We start from the raw sequence: 24,939 nt of genomic DNA on the forward strand, positions 1-24,939 counted from the left end.
GGGATTTGAATTTAGTTCTTAAATTTCTCCAGGGTCCTTTGTTTGAACCACTTGAGAGAGCGGATCTTAAGTGGTTAACGATTAAAGTTCTTTTTTTACTGGCAATGGCGTCAGCCAGAAGAGTGTCAGATTTAGGAGCATTATCATGTAAGTCTCCTTTCCTAAGTTTTTTTTCCAGACAGAGCAGTTCTCAGAACGAGATCTAGTTATCTTCCAAAGGTGGTGTCAAAGTTTCACCTGAATGAAGAGATTGTAGTCCCAGCTTTTCAGGTATCGGGACTATCTGCGGGAGAAGCGTCACTGGACGTGGTCCGGTCTTTAAAAATCTATATAGATCGTACTAGTGCCATCAGGAAAACAGATTCTCTCTTCATCCTCTACGGATTCCATAGGAGAGGTTGGCCTGCTAGTAAACAGACGCTGGCGAGATGGCTCCGAGTGGTAATATCTGAAGCTTATTCTCATGCAGATCTCCCTATTCCGGCTAATGTCTCTGCACACTCTACACGTAAGGTAGGTCCTTCTTGGGCAGCACAACAGGGTGCATCAGCAGAACAGATATGTAAGGCAGCCACATGGTCTTCCATAAACACATTCATCAGACATTATGCCTTGGATACTTTTGCCTCTCATGACGCAGACTTCGGGCGAAAGGTCCTCCTGTGCAATCAGGAGCGTCCCCACCACTAAAATGGCTTTGGGAATCCCAATGTTATCCTGTGGATAATCCTGTGGACCCAGCCAGAGAAATAAAGGTTATGGTAAGAACTTACAGTTGATAACGTGATTTCTCTTATGTCCACAGGTATCCACAGGGATCCCACCCGGACGCATCTGATTTGAGGATCTAGACAAACACTAAAAACCTCTTCCTTCTTGTATGGAAGGGAGTGCATGTGTGTTCTTATCGCCTGTACAGGTCTCTACCTAATGTTCCTGCCTATAATCACTGTGGAAAGAACTGATCTGACTGAGTCAGTGGTCGGGACTATATAGTGGAGGCCCCAATGCATCCTGGGAGGCCAGAAAGCTCGTGACCGTGTTGGTGCCATTTTCGCTGTCGCTCAACAATATCCCAATGTTATCCTGTGGATACCTGTGGACATAAGAGAAATCACGTTATCAACGGTAAGTTCTTACCATAACGTTTATTTTCCATTCATGCTGTATAGGTTGAGTCTACACTGTGTGGGGAAGCATTTGCAGATATTGTCATATCTGTAATTTGTGCCTTAAGGTGCATACACACTGAGCACTTTTCCCCCCTGCCCAGACGATGTCAGGGGGGGGGGGGAGCGGCTTTCCATAGCAGGACGCTATGGAAAGCTGCTCACCCCGCCGTTCATCTACTGGTAATACCAGCAGATGAACGGCGGCCGCCAGCGATGAAGCGGGAGCATCGTCGGGGGAATACACACACACTGGGCGGCTTTGAGGTGTAAGCAGCTCAACACACCAAAACTGAGCTGCTTTCAGCTCAACATCGCCCAGTGTGTATGGGCCTTTAGTAGTGTTTTTTTTATTGGATTTGTGCTACAGTAACTGGTGTTTCACCTTACAGTATACTGTATATTGTTTTCCTGCATTACTGGGTGTTTCATTGGGACATGCAGATCATACTGTACGTTTGAACTGCAGACTTGGAAAAGATGCAATTGATGAGTGGATTATTTCTGTGGATGTGTAAGAGCATTATCATAGGGGTACGTGACCCAATAGAACCTTACACATGTATGTTTCCTGGTGAAGAATCACATCTCATATTCAGTACATGCTGTATAATTTTTATTAAGAACTACTGCACTATATATATTCTGGTTCTCCCAAGACTTTCCATAAATTGGAGATATCTGAGAAAGAAACGCAGAGACTGGAGAAATAAAGGAGGAATCTTTTCAAATTTTATTAAGGGATTTATGTCTTTCTGGTTTACACCTGTAATATATAGCACCTGATTTAAAGCACTTAAGACAGGGATTCACTGAGTCATACAGACATGCACTGAGTCACAAACATGCACAGTCACACATACACAGAGTCAAACAGACATACAGTGAGTCACACAGACATGCACAGTCACACATACACAGAGTCAAACAGACATACAGTGAGTCACACAGACATGCACAGTCACACATACACAGAGTCAAACGGACATACAGTGAGTCACACAGACATGCACAGTCACACATACACAGAGTCAAACAGACATGCACTGAGTCACAGACATGCACAGTCACACATACACAGAGTCAAACAGACATACAGTGAGTCACACAGACATGCACAGTCACACATACACAGAGTCAAATGGACATACAGTGAGTCACACAAACATGCACAGTCACACATACACAGAGTCAAACAGACATACAGTGAGTCACACAGACATGCACAGTCACACATACACAGAGTCACACAGACATGCACAGTCACACATGCACTGAGTCAAACAGACATGCACTGAGTCAAACAGACATGCACTGAGTCAAACAGACATGCACAGTCACACATACACAGAGTCAAACAGACATGCACTGAGTCACACAGACATGCAGTGAGTCACACAGACGCAAACTGAGTTACATACTCTTGCACAGATACAGACACGCACAGTCACACTCAAAGTCACAGAGACACACGCAGAGTCGCAGTATGGCCGCACCCCCTGATCAGACTCCGCCTCCTGCTTCTTGTCTCCTGCTGTAATGTATTAGTCCAGGGTACAGGGGTATATATTGTATTATATACTGTAATATTTGGGAAACTCAGGGTTAAACTATTAATGGTTTTCCATTGGTGGTTTCCCGCCATAGACGGTAAGTACCGATTGTACCGCTGATGGTAAACCATTCCATGGCCATCCCAAGTCTGCCTTACATAGGATTCTGATTTATTTTTAGAAATGAATGAGACTGATAGCGTCCAATGGAACAGTCCAGTGGTTCCCAAACGTTTTTGAATCACGGCATCCTAGAGAATCAGAATTATTTTCATGGCACCCCTAACCTTAAGTTTCTTATTTGGAACATTACGTTCTAGAGCTTTGGTATAAACCCCATGGTTCTTGAAGCATCCCCAGCATCCTCTAGGACGTATGACAAAATAGGATTTTAATACCTACCGGTAAATCCTTTTCTCTTAGTCCGTAGAGGATGCCGGGCGCCCGTCCCAGTGCGGGCTGTATCTGCAGTTTGGTTATAGTTACGCTCATGTTGCGTTGAGTTCAGTCAATCTGTGACTGTTGTTGGACATGCCATTGCATGCGTTGTTGTTGAATGGCATGTTGTACGGCGTGTTAGTGGTGTGAGCTGGTATGTATCTCACCTTAGTTTAAAATAATTAAATAAATCCTTTTCCTCGAAATGTCCGTCTCCCTGGGCACAGTTCCTATAACTGGAGTCTGGAGGAGGGGCATAAAGGGAGGAGCCAGTTCACACCCATTCAAAGTCTTATAGTGTGCCCATGTCTCCTGTGGATCCCGTCTACAGAATTTTTTTCATGGCACCCCTAACCTTAAGTTTCTTATTTGGAACTTTACAAAGGAATGATAAATTAAGTAAATTGTGTATCTGTGTCATCCCTAAGTTGCCCACACACTGAGCGATTTTGCGGTCAATATGGATGAAAACGATATATCGTAACGATATATCGTTCACAAAAATGAAGATCGTATGTTCTGCTCAAGCAATAACCATCCAATGCACTTCCCGCAACTCGTATCATGTATCCTCTGATCTTACCTGCTGCAGCCAAGATCTGCCAATGTCTGTCAATGTTTTTACAGATTGTACAATAAATCGTTAGTTAAAAGAACACTTTTTTTTTACAAATTCCTGAGCCAGGGACTGTCAGGGAGCTCCCGAGGAAGTTCAAGGGAAATCGCAAACAATGTCGCATTGCTTGTGAATCGCTCAGTGTGTGGGCACCTTTAGGTTCAGTTGTGTGGTGAGGAATTAGATCTGCTTCTGCTTGTCCACATATCTTATGATTGACGGCCACAAGCACTGGTTTTGCCTATTACATTGACCAGAAATTATTTGAATTGGTCCTGGACTACCAATCTAAGGCACCCCTGCAAGTGTCCTGAGGAACCCCAGGGTGCCACGGCACACAGTTTGAGAACCGCTGAAACAGTCACCTTCACTATATAAGAATCTTCTGATATATTTTTCTTTTTGTGATGAGAAGAATGCCACACAATGGGGTAAATTTACTAAGCTCCCGATTTTGACCGAGATGCCGTTTTTTCAGCAAAGTGTCATCTCGGTAATTTACTAAACACTAATCACGGCAGAGATGAGGGCATTCGTAATTTTTTGCAAGTCCAAGTTAAAAATTACGAATGAATACACCATCGGTCAAATTACGCCTGTTTAGATATGAATCTCGGTCATTTACTATCCATTCGTAATTGTAATTGCTGCCGTGAAAATACATTCGCGGCCGCGAAAAATTACACATCGTATTTTTTTCCTAAAAAAAAACGCGCCAGCATTTGAAAAGCGTGTTTACATGTGTACTCAATTATCCATTACTCACACCTGAATGTTTGGCCCTATAAAAGTGTTCCAGGCACATTTTGAACTTCTCTCACTCTGAAATGGCGGCTGTGGTGTGTGCCAATGATTTTTGGTTTGCTGTGGGATACCTTAGACTGCTCCATGAGGCTTCCAGGAATCAGGCCCAGGTAAGTGAACATGGTCAACAGGTTGTCCAGGTACCGCGGAGGCTGCGCCAGCCTCGTTTTTTTAGAGGGCGTTTAAACTTAAATGCATTGTCCGATGATAGGGTCATACAGATGTTCCGCCTAAATAGAACCAACATTTTCCACCTGTATGACCTTGTCAAACTGGGCATAGACCCTGAGACAGCACGCTCTCGCTCTGTCTCAGGCCTACACAAACTCCTGGCTGTGTTACACTTTATGGCTACTGGGAGCTTCCAGGCTGTGGCAGGCGACGTCATTGGTATCTCACAGCCCACCTTTTCCAGATATTTGAATCAGGTGAGTCTAAAAATACATAGGCGGTTATGTCTAAGTGTTGCTTCTGTAAGTACAAACAACACAGTATTGTAGAGAATACCTAACATGACACTCACCTTAGCTTGTTTAATGTCCACTCAGGTTTTGGATGTGTTGGAGCCACACATTAATGCCTCAATCTGCTTCCCTACCGAGGAGTCAGAGTGGAGTGCTGTCAGGGTAGCTTTCTATGAGCTTGCTGGCATGCCCAATGTGCTGGGGGCCATAGATTGCACACACGTTCAGCTGAGATCACCTAAGGGCCGCCAATATATATATACTAATAGGCATCTGGCACAATCAACTAATGTCCAGGTGGTCTGTGATGCAAACCTAAAAATTATGAGTGTTGTTGCAGGTTACCCTGGTGGCTGCCATGACTCCTTCATCCTCAGTCAGTCATCGCTCTTCGATAAATTTGAGGACGGACAAATGCCTGATGGCTGGCTGTTGGGTATGTTTAAAATGTTTTGTGTGTATGTCTTTTAACCACAAACTCGAGTTTTGATTAGGTGAAAGAATAATCTAACATATGTACTAATGTTGACTATATCTGTTTTTCAGGTGATGGGGGTTACGGCTGCTACTCTTGGCTCCTTACTCCATTGTCCCAACCTGATTCTCCTGCTGAACACAGTTACAATCATGCACATAAGGCTACGCGGAATGTGATAGAAAGATGTTTTGGTGTGCTGAAGTCACGGTTTCGGTGTCTGGATAAATCTGCAGGCCTTTTGTTGTATAGTCCCTCAAAGGTGACTAGAATTGTGTTCTGCTGCTGTTTTCTCCATAATCTGTGTTTAAACCAACATCTGGCACATGATGAGGGAGAAAGCAGTCAGCAAGCAGAGGAGTTAGACCCATCTGGTGACAGTGTGAGTACATATGTAGGGAGGCAGGTACGGCAAGAAGTGATCCTGCGCTATTTTTCAGGTCAGTTTTAGTAGGCTGTAATTATCCTTGACTAAACACTTTGCACTACTTTCTATTGTGTGTTTTGTAACTTACTGTTTGTTGTTTATAGTGGTGTGTACATTGTACTTAGTTTATGCTAAAAATACATTTTCAGTCATTACCCATGAAAAACATACATACATACAGAGCAGCTTCGACAATGTTTGAGACGGACACAGGAAGTTGTGTGTTTGTCAAATACAAATTTTTATTTTGCAAATCACATTGGGGTTATTTTTTCCGCTTGTGTGTGCTGGGTGCTGTGCTTTGTGCTGGCTCACTGGCACGTGCTCTGGAGGAACGCCGAACAGGGGAGGTTACTGGCGTTTGGATAGGGGTCGTGGTCCCCGAGCTGGAGGTTACTTGGTGAGCTCCCATCAATGTAATATTGCTGCTCAAATTATTAATGCTTGCAATCAGTTGAGTGTTGGTTGCAGTGTGGCTGGCTACAATCCGGGATAAGGACTCATTCACAACCTGGTTGTGCTGAATGAGCTGAACGAGTGCCTGCTGATGGCGCTGTTGCTCATCTATGATGCGCGTTAAATGAGCAAGCATTTGGCTGTTGTCAGCCCTTATTTGCTCCATTGAGGTTGCCATTCGCCCTACTTGTACAATCAGTCTGCCCGAGTTGCGACTAATGCGCGGTAGATGATGGGGCAGACTGGCAAGGTGTTGTGTATGTGCGGTCAGGCTGGCATTGCTTTGGGCCTGTTGCCTTGTCCAACTGGCCCAAAAGTCATCTGGTATTTGGGTTGGGGGCGGAGCTTGTGCCAGTTGTGGACTGATGGAGGCTTGGGGGATATCCTGCAGCTGTATTGGCTGGCTTGGGTCAACAGGTGTAAGTTGCAGTGTGATGGTTGCCTGTTGGTCTTGTCCCTGCTGGTCCACGTCGGCCATCAAGCTGGGCTCTGTATGGGGTGGCCAACATGCAATGTTTATTTGTCAATTTGTTTAAAGGCTACTTCTACACATTACTACATTCATAATACTCCATTTGTATAGTTTTTGGCGTTGTTTTTCAAAACTTATAATGTTTTTTTTGTTCAAAAACATATATACCAACACAGGCGGCCACATAGACAGATTTGCATAATCCACACCTAACTACCTCCCCTCCACAGCATTACAGTGTTATATCACCTCCCCTGACCACGATATAGACTACTTACCTGGATAGTCCAGATGAGCGGAGCAAGTAAGCCATCTACATACTGGACAGGGGAGATGTGTGAACAATATAATGTTGTGGATGCTGTTTTTGTTTGGGAATTTTATTGGTATTTTATTTTAATGTGCACGTGTGTGGCCAAATTTTAAACAAATGTCTGTTATTTATTAAAAATGATGTTGGCGAGATCATCCACTAAGACCTTTTAAAAAAAACATTTTCACCTTTAGCAATTGAAGACGTAACATCACATTGCTTGTTCTGGAAAACATGTAATCTCAAAACCAACTAACAACATATTAACTGTACTGTGTATATTATTGCCTATGTGTTTAATTTCTGTTTTTACTCACCAGATAACTGAGGTGATCGGGGCTCATCACTCTGCGAACTCGCCAATAGTGCCAGTCGTGGCTGGGGTGACACTGCCGAAATGCGTCGCCTGGGTGGGGATGATGGAGCCGCAGATTCCGTGCCAAGACGCCGTGTCTTACTTGGCCTCCTGGGTAAGTGGCCCGAGCCCTGTGATGGGCGCCTTACAGGAGGTCGGCTTCCAGAAGCAGAACCTATGTGAAAATATAAACATTAATATTTTGTACTTCTATGTGTTTTCAGAATATGTGACTACAGTGAAGTCTTACCTGCAATCCCAGCCTCATCCTGACTTGTCTGAGGCCTGTCTGGCCGGCTGGTCTGTGGGACTGTTGAAAAAGTGGACCAAACATTATTACCATGCTTTGTGTAAAAATTATAACTGCAAAGCCTTAGTGTACTGTAACCATCTATTAGGTATTGGATAAACAAATAATTTCTGATTAAGAGCTTCAAGCTTCATTATTTTGTGTTGTATATCCAAATGTACATGATGTTGCACACAATAAATCTGTTACATTTGAGAATTATGCCTCAGATATTGCAGAGATTGACTACTTGCAAATGTTTTAAAAATGTAATATTGGAATAATTGCACCGTTTTTCAGAAGTAAATAAATAAAAAAATATATTTAAAATAAGCATACAACACAGATGTCCAAGCAATATCGCAAAAAATATTTTATTTAAAAAAAAAAAACAGCAGCCATTGCACATGTTTTTGCGCAATATTAAATTTACCAAACAGCCAATGCAAGGTGAAAAAAGCAAATTCGAAACACAAACACACCTTAAGGGTGCATAGGCCTGAAATATGTGAAACACAATTTATGCATCCTTTACCCTTTAAAAATGACATTTACAACATTTACAGGACATTTAATTAAAAATCTAACAAATCAAACTTACCATCCTGCGTGGGTCGGTCCGAATCCCGGACATGAGTAGCAGACACCACTTCGGCAGGAATCAATGCCCGCACAGGCTCCTCCCAGTCCCGATAGGTGGCCCGGAAAGGGGGGCCACCTCCGGTTTTTCGTGCAGATTTGGACTCTTTGGCCATCTTGGCCTTGACACGCCGCTTTATATCATAAAACCTCTTGCGGCACGTGTCCTCAGTCCGCCTCACCACACCCTCACTATTCACGGCAAGTATTACTTGCCCCCACAGGACAGACTTCCTGCGGGAGGACACCTTGCCAGCATCCTGACCAAACAATTGGCGATGGTGCTTCATCAGCTCACGCACCAAAGCCATGTTTTCAGCATAGCTGAACTTAATATTCCTGCCAGTCTTGGTAGTGGTGCGTGGCTGCGGAGCCACAACACCATCACTATCACTGGAAAATACAGCAACAGGCACCCCCTCCTCCTCCTCCTCACTAACCTCCTCCCTCTCACTACCCCCCTCCACCTCACTAACAGCCTCCACCTCACTACCAGCCTCCACCTCACTACCAGCCTCCACCTCACTACCAGCCTCCACCTCACTAACCTCCGCCACCACACTGACCTCTGAGTCTGACATGACAAACGACAAAAAACACTGAAAAATCAAAACACAAAACACACTCCTCCACTACTCCTACTACTACACACCACACAGCCAACACACACGCTCACTCACTCACTCACTCACTCACAAACAATGACAAAAGACTGTAAAAAAAAAACAAGGACAAAAAAGTAGACAAACTGTGAAAAAACAATACTACAAATATGACAAGACTACTTACACACACAGTACAGCACTCAACAATCACCAAACTCCTCTCCAAATCCACCAAAAACTCCACCAAACTCACCAACTCCAAATACACCTTCCTCTCTCCTCTCCACTAGCTAAACCCACGAGGTGCGGTGTGTTTGGGGCGGTTTTATAGTAATATGCACAGACACTCCTCCTTCACGAATACAACCAATCACGGCCGCGTGACGAAAACGAAACTTAGGACTAAAAACGCGGCAGCAATTTCTAAATCACTGCCGTAACAGACATGTGACGCAGTCGTAAAAAAAACACATAAACGCGGCCGCGAAACAGCAGACGCGGCCGCAATCTACAGCAGAAAAGCACGAATGACATCGACATCGGAAGAAACGAAAAACACGAATACGACAGCTTAGTAAATTAGTCGTAATCAATTCAAAAAGTTGCAATTTTACACTGTCGATGTCATTCGTGATTGAACTTGGACATGAATCTGGAAAATACGAATCTTAGTAAATTTACCCCAATGTATCCATACCTCCCAACATGACCCTCTCCAGGAGGGACAGATTGCTCTGCTTCTGGACTTTTTTCTTAATGTATGATTGCCATCACCTGTGCTGAAACACCTTTCTTATCCATTAACCTGTTCAACACAGGTGATGGCAATCATAAATTAAGAAAAAAGTCCAGAAGCAGAGCAATCTGTCCCTCCTGGAGAGGGTCATGTTGGGAGGTATGATGTATCATCTGTAGCTGCTATATTCTTTGGACACATAGACTATATTCTAAGCCACAGGTTCTCAAACTCGGTCCTCAGGACCCCACACGGTGCATGTTTTGCAGGTCTCCTTACAGAATCACAAGTGAAATAATTAGCTCCACCTGTGGACCTTTTAAAATGTGTCAGTGAGTAATTAATACACCTGTGCACCTGCTGGGTGACCTGCTAAACATGCACTGTGTGGGGTCCTGAGGACCGAGTTTGAGAACCTCTGTTCTAAGCTGAACCCACAAACGCCTGGAGGAAATACAAATTCCACACAGACAGGGCCTGGTCAGCAATTGTACGCATGACACTAGCACTGTGAGGCAGCAATGCTAACCACTGTGCCACATTGCTGCCCATTTGAAATTCTTAAGTAATACACAAAAGAAGCGAGGCCACTACATCTCCAGCAGGGGCACCTAATTTTGTTTTGCGCAGAAAAAGGATAATTCATTACATCAGTCCATTTGGTCACAATCGCAACCCAAAACCTATATGTGGTGGCAGTGATTTCGGCAATGTTGGAGCGTCTTCGTCCTGCCAAAATCTTCATTACATTAGATTTACGAGATGCATGAAATTTAATCCGTGTACAATCTCCTGATGAATGGAAGACTACCTTTCCAATTAACTATGGACGTTATGACTATCAGGTGATGGACTGTAATGCCCCTGCAATAGATCAACATTTCATGAATGACCTTTTCAGGGATTTACTGGACCATATTGTTTTGTTTGCTGTTTATCCTCGATGACATGCTGATTTTTTCTCCACCTACAAGAACATCAGGAACTAATACATCAAACTGAACAAATTTACGTTCCATCAGACTGTACCATCTCACCTCACGTGGCTTGCTGCACACTTATCCCAGTAAAGCCTAGGCTGCAGTACATTGTCTGGCTCTGGTTCAGGGACTTACAGGGCTTTGCAACGTCTATAGATGCTTCATTAAAGACGGTTCCGTGTCTGTTGCCCCAATCACCTGAATAAACATTTTCCCGTCTCCAAAAGCTATGGCAGCTTTTTCTTTATTGAAGACAAGATTTCCAAGGCTTCCAATCTTGATAGATTCTAACCCCACCTCTATCTGCCATTCAGTCAGTCGTAGAGAATGGGAGAGAGGATGTTATTGCCCCAAAGAGATCTTTCCTCCGACCATGCAGCAGCTGAAGAAGATAATTATGATGCGAGAGGTAAAGAACTTTGAGCCGTTAGAAATTGAAAAATTGTGCGACATCTTTTTTGTGAGAGTTTTAAGGCTTCCCAGACGTCTCAGTCCTGACTACGACAACCTTTGCCGGTTCCCTGTTGCCTATAGATTTTGATCACTAGGGATTTTATTGTGGCTGTACCGTCACGGACAAGCATGACTACAATCTTACTAATAGTTGATGTACTTATACATATTGGGGCTAATTCAGACCTGTTCGCTCACTAGGGTTTTTTTGCAGTCCCAGGACTTACTCAGCCGCTGCGATCAGATCAGCCTGTTCAGGACCGGAATTGACGTCAGTGCGGTGCATGCGCAGTTTAGACCTGATCGCCCACTGTACGAAAACGCAGTCTAGTGATCAGGTCTGAATTAGGCCCATTATCAGGTCTCTGAGGAGAGTTGTGCGCTGACCACAGTGATTTGGTTTTGCTTTCGGATCTGTATTAATTTCATGTTTTCCTTCTAATATAACAAAACCGGTTCCGGTATGAAAGATAGATAGTGTCTAGTTAGACAGTCAATAGATAGACACCATATGTTAGATGGACATTAGGTCGACAGGGTCAAAAGGTCGACATGGTCAAGAGGTCGACATGGAAATGGTCGACATGAAAAAGGTAGACACCATGTTTCTTGCATTTTTGTGGTTTGTGTGGATAGTTTTGTCATCTGGGACCCCCAATTGTAGAAAGGCATACCCTCGCTGCGCTCGCCACAAGGTTTATAACCAACTCTATGCCGACATGGATAGAGAAAGTATGAAATAATCCAAAAACATGTTACATTTAAAAAAAAACATTTGTCTATCTTTTTTATGTCGACAATTTTCATGTCGACCGTTTGACCATGTCGACATTTTGACCGGTCGACCTTTTGACCCTGTCGACCTAATGTCTGTCTAATATATGGTGTCTATCTATTGACTGTCTAACTAGACACTGTCTATCTATCAAACGGATAGGAACAAAACCACCCTCACTTGTTTTGGAACTGTATTTTTTTACTTAAAAAAAAAAAAATACAAAAAAAAAACACATAAAAACCACATACTAAAATCACATAATTTGGTCTGATTTTGGGCCTCTGTAACAGCAGGGAGGGGCTTATATCACTGCTGGGAGGGACTTATATCCAATCCAAAACACGCGACATCTGATAATGGGATGATGACGTTTTGCCTCATTTTGGAATCCGAGCAAGGCGGGAAAACCGGAGCTGGCGCTCAGATTCCCTCGGATCCCACCCTGAAGTTTGGGCGGGCACGGTTTTCAGGAAACCAAGCCCGTACATCTCTACTTCTGAGTAGCCATATGATAGCGCAGCATGGCAGCAGGACGTGAGACGCTGGAGCCACAGTTTTTGCGTATGGAACCGTAGACACAGGCCCTGTAAATGGTTGTGACACTTCTGTCTTTCTGCCGACACCCCCATAGCCTCTCCAAAATGCCCGCTGACTGTCAATCATTTTGCAAAAAAATTCCTCTCTGCAGCTGCCCTCACAGGGCCATGGCGGCACATGCGCCATGCGAGTCAGACGCAGGCGTCCGATAATCACTCAGCAATAAAAAAAATCCAGTGTGCGCACAGATCAGAATCAGGCGCCGCGCAGCCTCCAATGAGTGCGATTTGCTGAGTATCTTTTTAACCAGTTTTGTAATGGACCTAATATTTATTTTATCTTCTAAGATATTCCATCCCCAGTTCAGCAGCCTGGCAGAGTGCACTTAGCAGATGCTAGAGCAATACCTGTTGTACATTATTTGCTTTCTGCAAAAACTCTTGTCTGACGTTCTTCTTTTGATGATGGTCTTACAGTAATGTTCTTCTACGCCCTGACTCTTCCAGCCTGCTGCCGATACCAGACTGCAGTGGCTACAAAGTAACTTCAGTAAAAGAGACCTTGGGCCTAATTCACCGGTGGACGTTAAGCAGTAGCAACTGTTACTACAAAATGATGCTAATGCTTCATTAGGCGATAGGCTGTCTATTGAGGGGTGTGGATCATCAAATCGACAGTGTCTACGTCGACAATGTTTAGGGCGACCACTATAGGTCGACAGTCACTAGGTCGACAGGGTTGGTAGGTCGACGGGGTTTCTAGGTCGACATGTGGTAGGTCGACAGGTCAAAAGGTCGACATGAGGTTTGTTTGTTTTTTGGTGTTGTTTTCTGCGTGCAGTTACCGGGAAGCCGAATTAGTGCACCATGTCCCATCGCTCTGCTACCGCTGCGCTCGGCACAGATTACCGTTCCAATCGTAGTCTACGTAGATCATTAAGTATGAAAAAGTTCAAAAATAGAAAAAAATGTGAAAATCTCATGTCGACCTTTTGACCTGTCGACCTAGCACATATCGACCTAGAAACCCTGTTGACCTTCCAACCCTGTCGACCTAGTGACTGTGAACCTATAGTGGTCGACCTAAACATTGTCGACCTAGACAGTGTCGATCTTCAGACCGGATCCCCTATTAAGACCCCCACCTGCTCCAGTTGTAATCCACCCTGGTGCGCACAATGGCTCACCATCGAGCTAACATCGGCTGCATCATCGGACTTCTCTGCGTCCCTATAGTTGCTCAGAATGTCCTTCAGAGTTTGGCCACCTGGATCAGAGGAACTGCGTCTTCTGACGCAGACACCGGTACAGGAACATATCCGACATGCCGCCGACTCGACTCACCCACCCTGTTATCGCCCAGGAGAGCCTATTGAAATTCCAAGGAACTCGGCTTAGTACATTTGTCACTAGGCTGGGCTCAGCATTGTACACCCGTCACTATGCCGGGCTCAGCATTGTACACCCGTCACTAGGCCGGGCTCAGCTTTGTATACTTCTCACTAGGCCGGGCTCAGTTTTGTATACTAGTCAATAGGCCAGGCTCAGATTAGTACACTAGTCACTAGACTAGATCAGCTTTGTACACTCATCCTAGGCCCGGCTCAACTTTGTATACTAGTCACTAGGCCATATCAACTTTGTACACTAGTCAATAGGCCAGGCTCAGCTTTGTATACTAGTCACTAGACCAGATCAGCTTTGTACACTAGTCCTAGGCTGGGCTCAGCTTTGTACACTAGTAACTAGATTGGGTTTAGCTTTGTACTCTCATCACTATGCCGGCCTCAGGGTTGTACTCTCGTCACTATGCCGGGCTCAGGGTTGTACTCTCGTCACTAGGCCAGGCTCAGGGTTGTACTCTCATCACTAGGCCGGGCTCAGGGTTGTACTCTCATCAATAGGCTGGGCTTCCGCTTTGTACACTAGTAACTAGATTGGGTTCAGCTTTGTACTCTCGTCACTAGGCCGGGCTCAGGGTTGTACTCTCGTCACTATGCCGGGCTCAGGGTTGTACTCTCGTCACTAGGCCGGGCTCAGGGTTGTACTCTCGTCACTAGGCCAGGCTCAGGGTTGTACTCTCATCACTAGGCCGGGCTCAGCGTTGTACACTCATTACTAGGCCGGGCTCAGCGTTGTACACCAGTAACTAGATTGGCTCAGCTTTGTACACTAGTAACTAGATTGGGCTCAGCTTTGTCCACTAGTAACTAGATTGGGCTCAGCTTTGTACACTTGTCGCTAGGCCAGGCTTAGCTTTGTACGCTTGTCACTAGGCCGGACTCAGTTTTCTACATTAGTCACTAGGCCGGGTTCAGCTTTGTACACTAGTCACTAGGCCGGGTTCAGTTTTGTACATTAGTCACTGGCCGGGCTTACCTTTGAACACTTGTCAGTAGGCTGGGCTCAGTTTTGTACACCTGTCACTAGTTTGGGCTCAGTTTTGAACACTAGTCGCTAGGTTGCACTCAGCTTTGTACACCTGTCACTAGGCTGGGCTCAGTTTTGTACACTAGTCACTAGGTTGCACTCAGCTTTGTACACGAGTTGCTAAGTTAGTCTCAGCTTTTGTACTCCAGTCATTAGTTTGAGCTCAGTTTGTATTCCAGTCACTAGACTAAGCTTGATATTACATGGTCGAGTCACGTTATTAAGACCACCTCCTACATTTGACGTTGACGACGCGTAGCACATGAAGTATGTCACGTGTCGTGCGCTGGCTTGGTGGGTATATATGGTGTGGGATAGGCCATCTGCACACATATCACTCGTTGCTGTCATGGGTAAAAGGGGCGAATTATCCGAGTTGCAAAAAGGGGTGATTATCAGCTTTCGGACCAAGGGTGGTGGTATTTCTGTAAAAGCGCAGTTTGTGAACTGTTTGCGTGCTGCTGTGGCGAAGGTGTATCGTGACTGGACAAATGGCACCATTGCCAATAACTGACATGGAAACTGCGGAGCACCACGTGCCATTGATATGAGAGGTGAATGTCGGCTACGATGATATGCGTGAGGGCTGACCAACACGCTACAGTGGAGCAGCTCGCCATCAAAATTAACCCTGGGGGTTACCAGACGTGTGTCTGATACGACAGTTCAGTACGTCTAGCTGCTGTTCCCACGGCGGTTACTCTGGCTATTAGCTGGTGGTCAGAATAATATGACTCGACCGTGTAGTTACTAGTCTACAATTTCAGGGCAACTTTACTCACTAGTTAAAAGGTTGAACTCTGCATTAGTTTCCAATTTGGCATCCCAGGGAGCCACTTTAGACAAATCTCAGCGCATGCCAAAATAAGACTGAAACCAACGATCCCAGACCTTATGGTATTTATGAACCGTGGGGGTATTCAAACTAGGAGTAAAACAAAACAAAAAAAAAGGATATTTTTGCAGTAGTTTTGACACAATCCCAAACCCACACCAAAAACAACATACAGCAGGACGCCCCCCTAGCAGACGGTAAAATCAGCATCTCGAGACCCACATTTTGACCAATCAGCATTACTTCTCAGGCCTATGTGAAATGAATTGTCTAGTAATGGCAGGAAGTAGCATTTTGAATACAGCCAATGAGCTGCAGCCATCGTCAGAGGGAATCTCAATGTCAAACTCCCAGTTCAATTTTAAGGGTAAACAGAAGAAAAGATTTTCCTCACTTCAGTTCAGTGAGCTATAACCATGAAAATGCCATGCTGTTACAGAAGTTCAAAAAATAACTAAGTCTTTATTCAGAAATTCTCAGGGGTATTCAAAGCACTGAATCTGATTTTCAAAGTGAATGCATAATGGCCCTCATTCCGAGTTGTTCGCAGCAGATCATCGCATCGCAAACGGCAAAAGAAACTCAAACTGCGCAAGCGCAAAAGCGGAAATACGCATGCACAAAGCTAGCGATACGACACTTGTGCATAATTGCTATAAGAAAATTTGCTTGTAATACACAAACGAAAACAGGGAGTGACGGAGGCGTGGCAGAGGCACGGCTTCGCAATCCTACGAAATGGGCGTGAAAGTGGGCGGCTAGTGTGGGAGTATGCATCCAGCAGTAGGCGTGTTTTTGGTAAAAATGCGTATCCTATGTTAAAAGTACATAACAAATGTTCGCTATCTTGACGCAGCCGAAGAGTAAGTCTGCAGCTACTCAGCACTTGCGAAGTACTGTTACAAGTGTGTGTCTGCTTTAATTAGCAACTGAATTCACCTGTTGAGCATTTACTCGCCAAACACTGCTCTTACAAAATAAAACAAACAGCAATTATATGGCCACTTAATATTTGTATTGTTACCACAAATAAATCTGACACACTCACAAATAATGCACTGTATTTTTTGAACAAATAAAAATTAACTGATGTTAAATGCATGTTTTAATTATTTGTTTAATAATCTCAAATGTGACTAAACAAACTTATAAACTACATCAGCTAAATCTTCTCGACATAGACATATTCCTTTGTACATACCAGATAACATGAGCACCATAATGCAGCCTACATTTAATGTGACTTAATATGTTTGTGTTGTTTTTTTGGGGGGGAATATGTGTCCATATCTAATACTATGGCATGTTGCCCCTAGTAACCCAAGTTTTTTTTTTTTTGGGGGGGGGGGGGGGGGGGGTTTATATGGCCAATTAAGTGTTGTGCAAGGCATACAGATTTAAAATTACACTATGCAATGTTTGTCTTAATATTCTGATTGTTCCCTTGTTCCACAAATGTCAATATGCCATGTTCAAGTTTACAGGGCACAGTTTTCCTGAGTGCATAACCTTTAATAAAACACACAAACAATTGTAAAGTAATTTTTTTTTACTTAAAAAAAAGAACAAAATCACCAACACAACATGGCTACAAATGAGCATCACATACAGAGATGGACATAGCAGCAAGCAGATGGCATTGGCCAAATGCACATAGCAGAACCCAGTACTATGGTAACCCCTTCTTCTGACAAAATATGATGTTTTCAATTAAGTAAGTGAACCCCCAGCCAGACTAAACTTTTAGGGGAACTGAGGTAGATTCCGGAACAAACACACAAACACAAACATACACAGCACGCTAGGAAGAGGAAGATGGCTCAGGTGTAGGCACAAATAACTCACAGGCTACAATTTAAAGAAAACCTTTCACTTTGAGGGAGTTCTACATTCTGGCCACACAAGCCAAAATAAAAAAATACATCGAGGCAACATGTAAAACATGGGTGCTGCCCATCTGGAGAGACATCACTTTCTCTTTTTCCCCCCCGCCTGATGATGTTCTTCTTGGCTTGGTCTGCGGAGCGACCTTCGAGGGCCCTGCCCAGTGGGATGTTCTTCCTGGGCAGGGGGAGGGGAGGGAGCCGATGTGGCTGGCTCTCTGCCACTGTGGGCAAGGGAGACAGCGATGTCCTGGAGCCCTTGCCGAATCGAATTGGCAAGTTCATGGAAGGAGGAGGCGAGTTGATCTTGGCCCTGCCTGATCTCTGCCAGACCTTGGCAGAGTTGAGCTACACCTTGCGCCACACTGGTTCTGTGCTCAGTGAGCCAGACAGGTATCTGGCTTACCTCCCGGAGCATCCTGTTCTGAAAAGCATTCAGGCTCTCACCATACCTGGCTATTTCAGTCAGGATTTCCGGGATAGCAGAGGGTTGGGTGGGGGGGCCAGTTGGAATCTGGATGGGTGGGATTTGTGGTCCCACACTGCCAGACACACTAGGTCCCTCCACCTCAGCCTCAGCCACATAACCCTCCTGTGACTCTACCTGCTCACCCCCCTGTGCTGTGTTATGTGCAAAGCAAATGGAAGAATGAGTGGAAAAAGAGTAGAAAAAAACAATATGAGACTTTTGTATCCAAAAATATTTAACAATACAAATATGTGTGTAAACTTACCTGGCAAGTCATGTGCATGGAGTATTTCAGGCAGGTCCGTGTCCATATAAGACACCCCAACCCCCTCCTCGTAGCTCACACAGTCCATCGCTATCTCCTCAAGATCTGTGTATTCCACAGTGACAGCAGGACCTCCCCCTGTTGCCCTCGAGGCATTCCACTCCGCAGACCTCTTGCCCTTCAGGCAAGATTTGAAGTCTGCCCATATGTGGTGAAAAATAGGGGCAAGGTAGTGTTAAATTATGAAAACCTGCTTTAATATATAGTACACATGTTATGCATTTGGTTGCTATAGGCAACATCACATCTAAGTAACTTTTTAAGAATACTTGGCACAGAAATGGACTGGCAATATACACTTACCGTCTTCGAACTTCCTGCGAGGTGCGGACTATTGAGCCGACTTCATTAACAAAATCAGTGATGTCCCTCCAAATTCTGTCTTTGGTTGCAGCACCCATGTTTTTGGGTCCTCTATGTATTTTTTGCATGGCCTGTGTGACCAAAATCCGTAACTCCCTCTTAGTGAAGGCGGGCTGTCTTTTCTTTTTTTTGGAAGTAGCCTGTGATCTATCGTCCTGACCTTCCTCACCATCTTCCTCTTCACTAGCTGCTTGTGTAGTTTGTGTTTGAGCTGCTAGTCCGGAATCTCCCTCAGTTTCCCCACTAGCTAGGTCTGGCAGGGGATTCACTCCTAACTCCTGGGTATCAGAAGAAGGAGTTTGTATAGTACTGGGTCCTGCTATTTCAGAGTCAGCATTGCCAAACTCAAGCATCTGCCTCCGCAGTGCTAAGCTTCTATGTGCTAAAGCTGCCATCTGCTTCTGCACCTCGTCCATCTCTGCTGCCGTCTGCTCACGAGTAGCCATGTTGCTGGTGGCATGTGTGTATGCACGAGTGTTTAGCTATTTATAGCTGCGTGTGTTTTCCGGTGCGGAATTCCGCGCAGGTGTATATTATGCAAATTGGTCCACTAATTGTTGCACTGGCTATATAAGCGCCCTGCATGCAGCCTGTGTGCGTGTATGCTGAAAATTACTGAAGCAAGGTGGACATTTCTGAGAGCACATTTCTGAGTGAGTTTAGAGAGTATTTTATATTGTTTCAGTACAGTTTTTTTATGTAATGTTCTCCTTTTCATGTATGTTGTGTAAGATTGTTGTATACAATGGTTTTTAATTTAAAAAAATGTTTTATTTTATATATATATGTGAAGACTAATATGTTTATGATTTGAAGCCATATCTGAATGATATGTGTGTGTGTGTTTGTGTGTGTGTGTGTCCGCGGGTGCGAATCTCCGCCCATGAGAACTGTACAAACTGTCCTGCACATAAATGTACACATATCAATAAAGTTTATTACAGACGACACCATACATTTCCAACCAATCACATGCAACCACACACTATAAATATAAGCCCATATATGGAAAACGCCATTGCCATGATGCGCGCAGCAGCTTTCACGCGCCGCGAGCTGCGCGTCCTGGTAGCGGTGATGGACCGCCGCGTAGGCCGCGCAGGGCCCTTTGTCCCAAATAGGGTAAAGCGCGAGGCCTACGCGGAGGTCCGCCGCTTATTGAGATCCCGCGTCCGCAGCAGGAGGACCATAATCCAACTTGAGAGGCGCTGGAGCGACCTGCGCAGGCGGACGCCGGACCTGTTGGCGGAACTCCGCCAACAAATCCGGAATTTACGTAGGCGCAGTAAGTTTATTACATTACATAACACTGAGATTATTAGCATAAACTTTGCATATTTTCACTAAGTGATAGTGTGAAAATTTGCACACTGACAATGAACTGTTGTAGAATAAACATGACACAGTGTGTGTGTGGTTAGGGCAAGCAGTACTAACTGTGTAGCAAGGTGCTTCTGAAAAAGTGCATGTTGTTGTACAGAGTTGCTACACAGGCTGTCAACTGAACCCAATAACTTGCTCAGTGGGGTAATTTTAATAAGGTGGGAGGTTTTTAGAACTGGTGATGTTGCCTATAGCAACCAATCAGATTCAATCTATTAGATTCTATAAGCAGCTTAATAAATGTTAGGTATAATCTGATTGGTTGCTATGGCCAACATCACCAGTTTTAAAATTAGAAAAACCTATTAATGTTACCCCTGTGTCTTTAACATGGGACAGAACAGTGTAATAGAAAAATGGTGTTGTTAAAATTTGTCATGCTACAACCTAAATATTACATATGTCATTCTAGGACCACCACAATGGCAAGCTGCTGCTGGGAGTGTCACAACTGAGGGCCTGAGCTGACGGGAGGCAACCTCAGTTGTAGGGGCTGAGATGTAACGGAACCTGGGAGGTTGTATCAGACCCCTAGACATGTAAGTAACATGTAGAATAACTGCCCGAAGGCGTGACCACGACAACCAGGATAAAAGTCAATGATGTTTATTAAGACAAACTCCGTAACACAGCAGCAGTAAAGGAAACATAAAAGTCAACAGAGGATAAATACAATTCCTGGGTACTACAGGGTGGCAAGGGCCACAGGCACTGGTAGAGTGAGACAGTTCTTGTAATCTTCTAGTTGGAAAGTCCTTACCAGGCCTGACTGTAGCAATGGAGAGAACCCAGGATCGTACCAGCTGGTGTTCCAGGAAAGGCTGGGTTGCTGAAGATAAAATGGCTGCTGTGGATACTGGCTGGAACCAGACTGTTGTTGGTACGGAGTGGATACTGGCTGGAACCAGTTAAATAATAAACGAACTTGAGAGCGATGAAATAATAATGAAGTTTGGAGTTTGAGAGCGGTGAAATAATAATACCGGTGGAGAGTGGTAAACTGCAGAAAGGACACCGGCCCTTTAAGAGAAGCTGTACACTGCTGGAAGCGGAGCTGGAAGCAGGTGATTGATGAAGCTTGGAGTTTGAGAGCGGTGAAATAATAATACCGGTGGAGAGTGGTAAACTGCAGAAAGGACACCGGCCCTTTAAGAGAAGCTGTACACTGCTGGAAGCTGAGCTGGAAGCAGGTGATTGATGTAACTGGAAACAGGTGAGTCCAGAATGGATCGGAGAGTCAGGCTACACCGCAGATGGAATGCTGGTGCGGGTCTCTATAGCAGAAGTCTGGAGACAGGAGCTGGAACCTGGAAGACAACCACAGGAGAGAGACAAACTGGAACTAGGTTAGACAACCAAAGCACTGACGCCTTCCTTGCTCAAGCACAGCATACTTATACCTGCAGCAAGGAAGGGGTTGGCTAGGCAATTATGCAAATCAACAATACAGACAGCAGATTGGTGGAAATAATCAGATGACAAAATCCAAGATGGCTGCGCCCATGCAGACACTTGGAGGGAAGTTTGGTTTGTAATCCATGTGAGAATTGAAACAGTAATGGCGACGCCGGCCACAGGAGACGCCAGACTGACAAGCGCACATTTAACCACGCGGGCACAGCGGAGGCCGCGGCTGATGAAATCACCACTCTGACATTCTGCATGTGGAAACTCAGGAACAGCGGGATCCGGTCCTGGAACGCTGAGCCAGCCTTAGGAGGCATCTGAAGGGTAAGTAATGGCGTGCAGATACCCGGATCGTGACAGCACCCCCCCTTTAGGAGTGGCCCCAGGACACTTCTTAGGCTTTAAAGGAAACTTTGCGTGGAAATTTCGGACCAAGGCAGGAGCATGGACGTCTGAGGCATTGGTCCAAGAGCGTTCTTCAGGACCATAGCCCTTCCAGTCAATGAGGTATTGTAACTGACCGTAACGGAAACGTGAGTCCAAAATCTTGGCCACCTCGTACTCGACTCCCCGTTGAGTCTGAACTTTGGGAGCTGGAGGAAGTGCGGAATGAAACCGATTCAGGATCAGCGGTTTCAACAAAGAAACATGAAATGTCCTGGGTATTTTCAAGAAGGATGGTAACTGTAACCTGTAGGCAACAGGATTGATGACTTGTTCAATCTTGAAGGGTCCGATGTAGCGAGGTGCAAATTTCATGCTGGGAACTCTCAACCTCAAATTCTTCGTGGACAGCCACACACGATCACCCACCTTGAGAGCAGGAACCGCTCTACGCTTCCTATCGGCAAACTTCTTATACCTGAATGAGGCTTTAAGCAGGGCTGCGCGGACGTTCCTCCAGTTATTTGAAAACTGACGCAAGGTGACATCCACTGCTGGAACAGAAGTTGCGGGAAGCGGTTGGAATTCTGGGACTTTAGGGTGGAATCCATAATTAATGAAGAATGGTGTAGAAGAAGATGAGGAATGGTATTGATTGTTGTGGCTGAACTCGGCCCAAGGAAGGAGTTGAACCCAGTCATCTTGAGAGGAAGACACATATATACGGAGGAAGGCCTCCAAGTCCTGATTCACCCTCTCGGTTTGACCATTGGTCTGAGGATGGTAAGCCGTGGAAAACTTTAACTTGACTTGGAGGGCTTGACACAAACTGCGCCAAAATTTGGCTACAAATTGTACTCCACGATCCGAGATGATCTCTTCAGGAAGACCGTGAAGTCGGAAGATCTCTTGTATAAACACTTGTGCCAACTTGGAAGCTGACGGAAGACCGGTGAGAGGGATGAAATGTGCCATCTTGGTGAACCGGTCAACTACCACCCAGATGGTATTAAACTTGTTGCAGATAGGTAGATCGGAAACAAAGTCCATCGACAAATGGGTCCAAGGTCGACGGGGAACAGATAATGGAACCAGTTGCCCCGCAGGCGACTGGCGGGAGACTTTGTGTTGGGCACACTTTGGGCAGGAGGCAATAAATTCCATAACGTCCTTCTTCAGAGTTGGCCACCAGTAGGACCTAGAAATAAATTCAAGGGTTTTCTGAATGCCTGTATGTCCAGCAAAACGGGAAGCATGGGCCCAATGCATGAGCTTCTTCCTTAGAACTGGCTTAACAAAACTTTTCCCTGGTGGAGGCGTAGAGTCCATCCCTACCGTGGAGAATGCCAACGGATTAATAATAGGATGCTTGTCTGCAGACTCGGACTCATTTTCTTGCTCCCATGAGCGGGAAAGGGCATCGGCCTTACGATTCTGAGAACCCGGACAGAACTGGAGTTTAAAGTCAAACCTAGAGAAGAAAAGTGCCCATCTGGCCTGACGAGGATTCAGACATTGTGCGCCTTTGAGATATAAAAGATTTTTGTGGTCGGTAAGAATGGTGATTGAGTGGGAAGCTCCCTCCAACAGGTATCTCCACTCCTCCAGAGCGAGCTTGATGGCTAGCAACTCCTGATCGCCAATGGCATAGTTGCGCTCAGCTGGGGAGAACTTCCGGGAGAAGAAACTGCAAGGATGTAGATGTCCATCTTTGGCCCTCTGGGATAACACTGCTCCTACTCCAACGGATGAGGCATCTACCTCTAAGATAAAAGGAGAGTCGGTGTCGGGCTGTTTCAGAACTGGTGCAGAGATGAACCGTTGCTTCAGAAGGTGAAAGGCCTGTGTAGCTTCCTCGGACCACTTGGACGAATTAGCACCTTTCTTGGTTAATGCAGTGATAGGCGCCACAATGGTGGAAAAGTCTCGTATAAATTTTCTATAATAATTGGCGAACCCTAAGAACCTCTGGACCCCTTTGAGGCTTAAGGGTATAGGCCAATTCTGGATTGCTTGGAGTTTCTCAGGATCCATCTCTAGTCCGGAACCGGACACAATGTAACCTAGAAACGGAATGGTTTTAACTTCAAACACACACTTCTCCAATTTACAATAGAGGTGATTGACACGGAGACGGGAAAGAACCTCTTTTACCCAGAAACGATGATCTTCGAGATTATTAGCAAAGATGAGGATGTCGTCTAGATAAACCACGACATGGCGGTACAAGATGTCCCTGAAAATCTCATTCACGAAGTGCTGGAAGACTGCTGGAGCGTTGCTCAATCCGAAGGGCATGACGAGGTACTCATAATGTCCGTCACGGGTGTTAAAGGCGGTCTTCCACTCGTCACCCTCACGGATTCGGATGAGATTGTAGGCACCCCTCAAGTCCAGCTTTGTGAAAATAGTTGCACCACTAACTCTATCAAAGAGCTCGGTAATCAGGGGTAAAGGGTATCGGTTCTTGACGGTAATGTCGTTCAGACCTCTGTAGTCGATGCACGGACGCAGACCACCGTCTTTCTTCTTAACGAAGAAGAAGCCTGCGCCGGCTGGAGAAGAAGATGGTCGGATGAAACCCTTCGCCAGGTTCTCTTTGATGTACTCTTCCATGGAGTGTGTCTCAGGCAGAGACAACGGATAAGTTCGGCCTCGCGGTGGAACCTTCCCTGGAATGAGGTCGATTGGGCAGTCCCATTCTCTATGAGGAGGAAGGATATCAGCAGAGGCTTTACTGAACACGTCCGTGAAGTCTTGATATGGAGGAGGCGGAACATCAGATGACCTGGGGAAGGAAGAACAAACAGGAAGAACTTTGGCTAAACAAGTCTCAGCACAGGAGGGACCCCATGCCAGTATTTGCGTAGTCGTCCAGTCAATTGATGGGTTGTGGAGACGG

At 45.2% G+C, this 24,939-nt stretch overlaps 1 long non-coding RNA gene across 1 annotated transcript; it reads right to left on the reverse strand.

Annotated features, from left to right (window-relative positions):
• Positions 1-6,187: 6,187 nt before the first annotated feature.
• Positions 6,188-7,856, reverse strand: LOC134965611 (uncharacterized). The gene is made up of 3 exons (XR_010188465.1): positions 7,793-7,856; positions 7,505-7,717; positions 6,188-6,891 (listed from the first exon to the last, which is right to left on the reverse strand). It is a non-coding gene; the product is annotated as an uncharacterized LOC134965611 (long non-coding RNA).
• Between the last annotated feature and the right edge of the window lie 17,083 nt (positions 7,857-24,939).

The sequence above is a fragment of the Pseudophryne corroboree genome, chromosome 10, assembly GCF_028390025.1.
Source record: "Pseudophryne corroboree isolate aPseCor3 chromosome 10, aPseCor3.hap2, whole genome shotgun sequence".
Taxonomy (NCBI): domain Eukaryota; kingdom Metazoa; phylum Chordata; class Amphibia; order Anura; family Myobatrachidae; genus Pseudophryne; species Pseudophryne corroboree.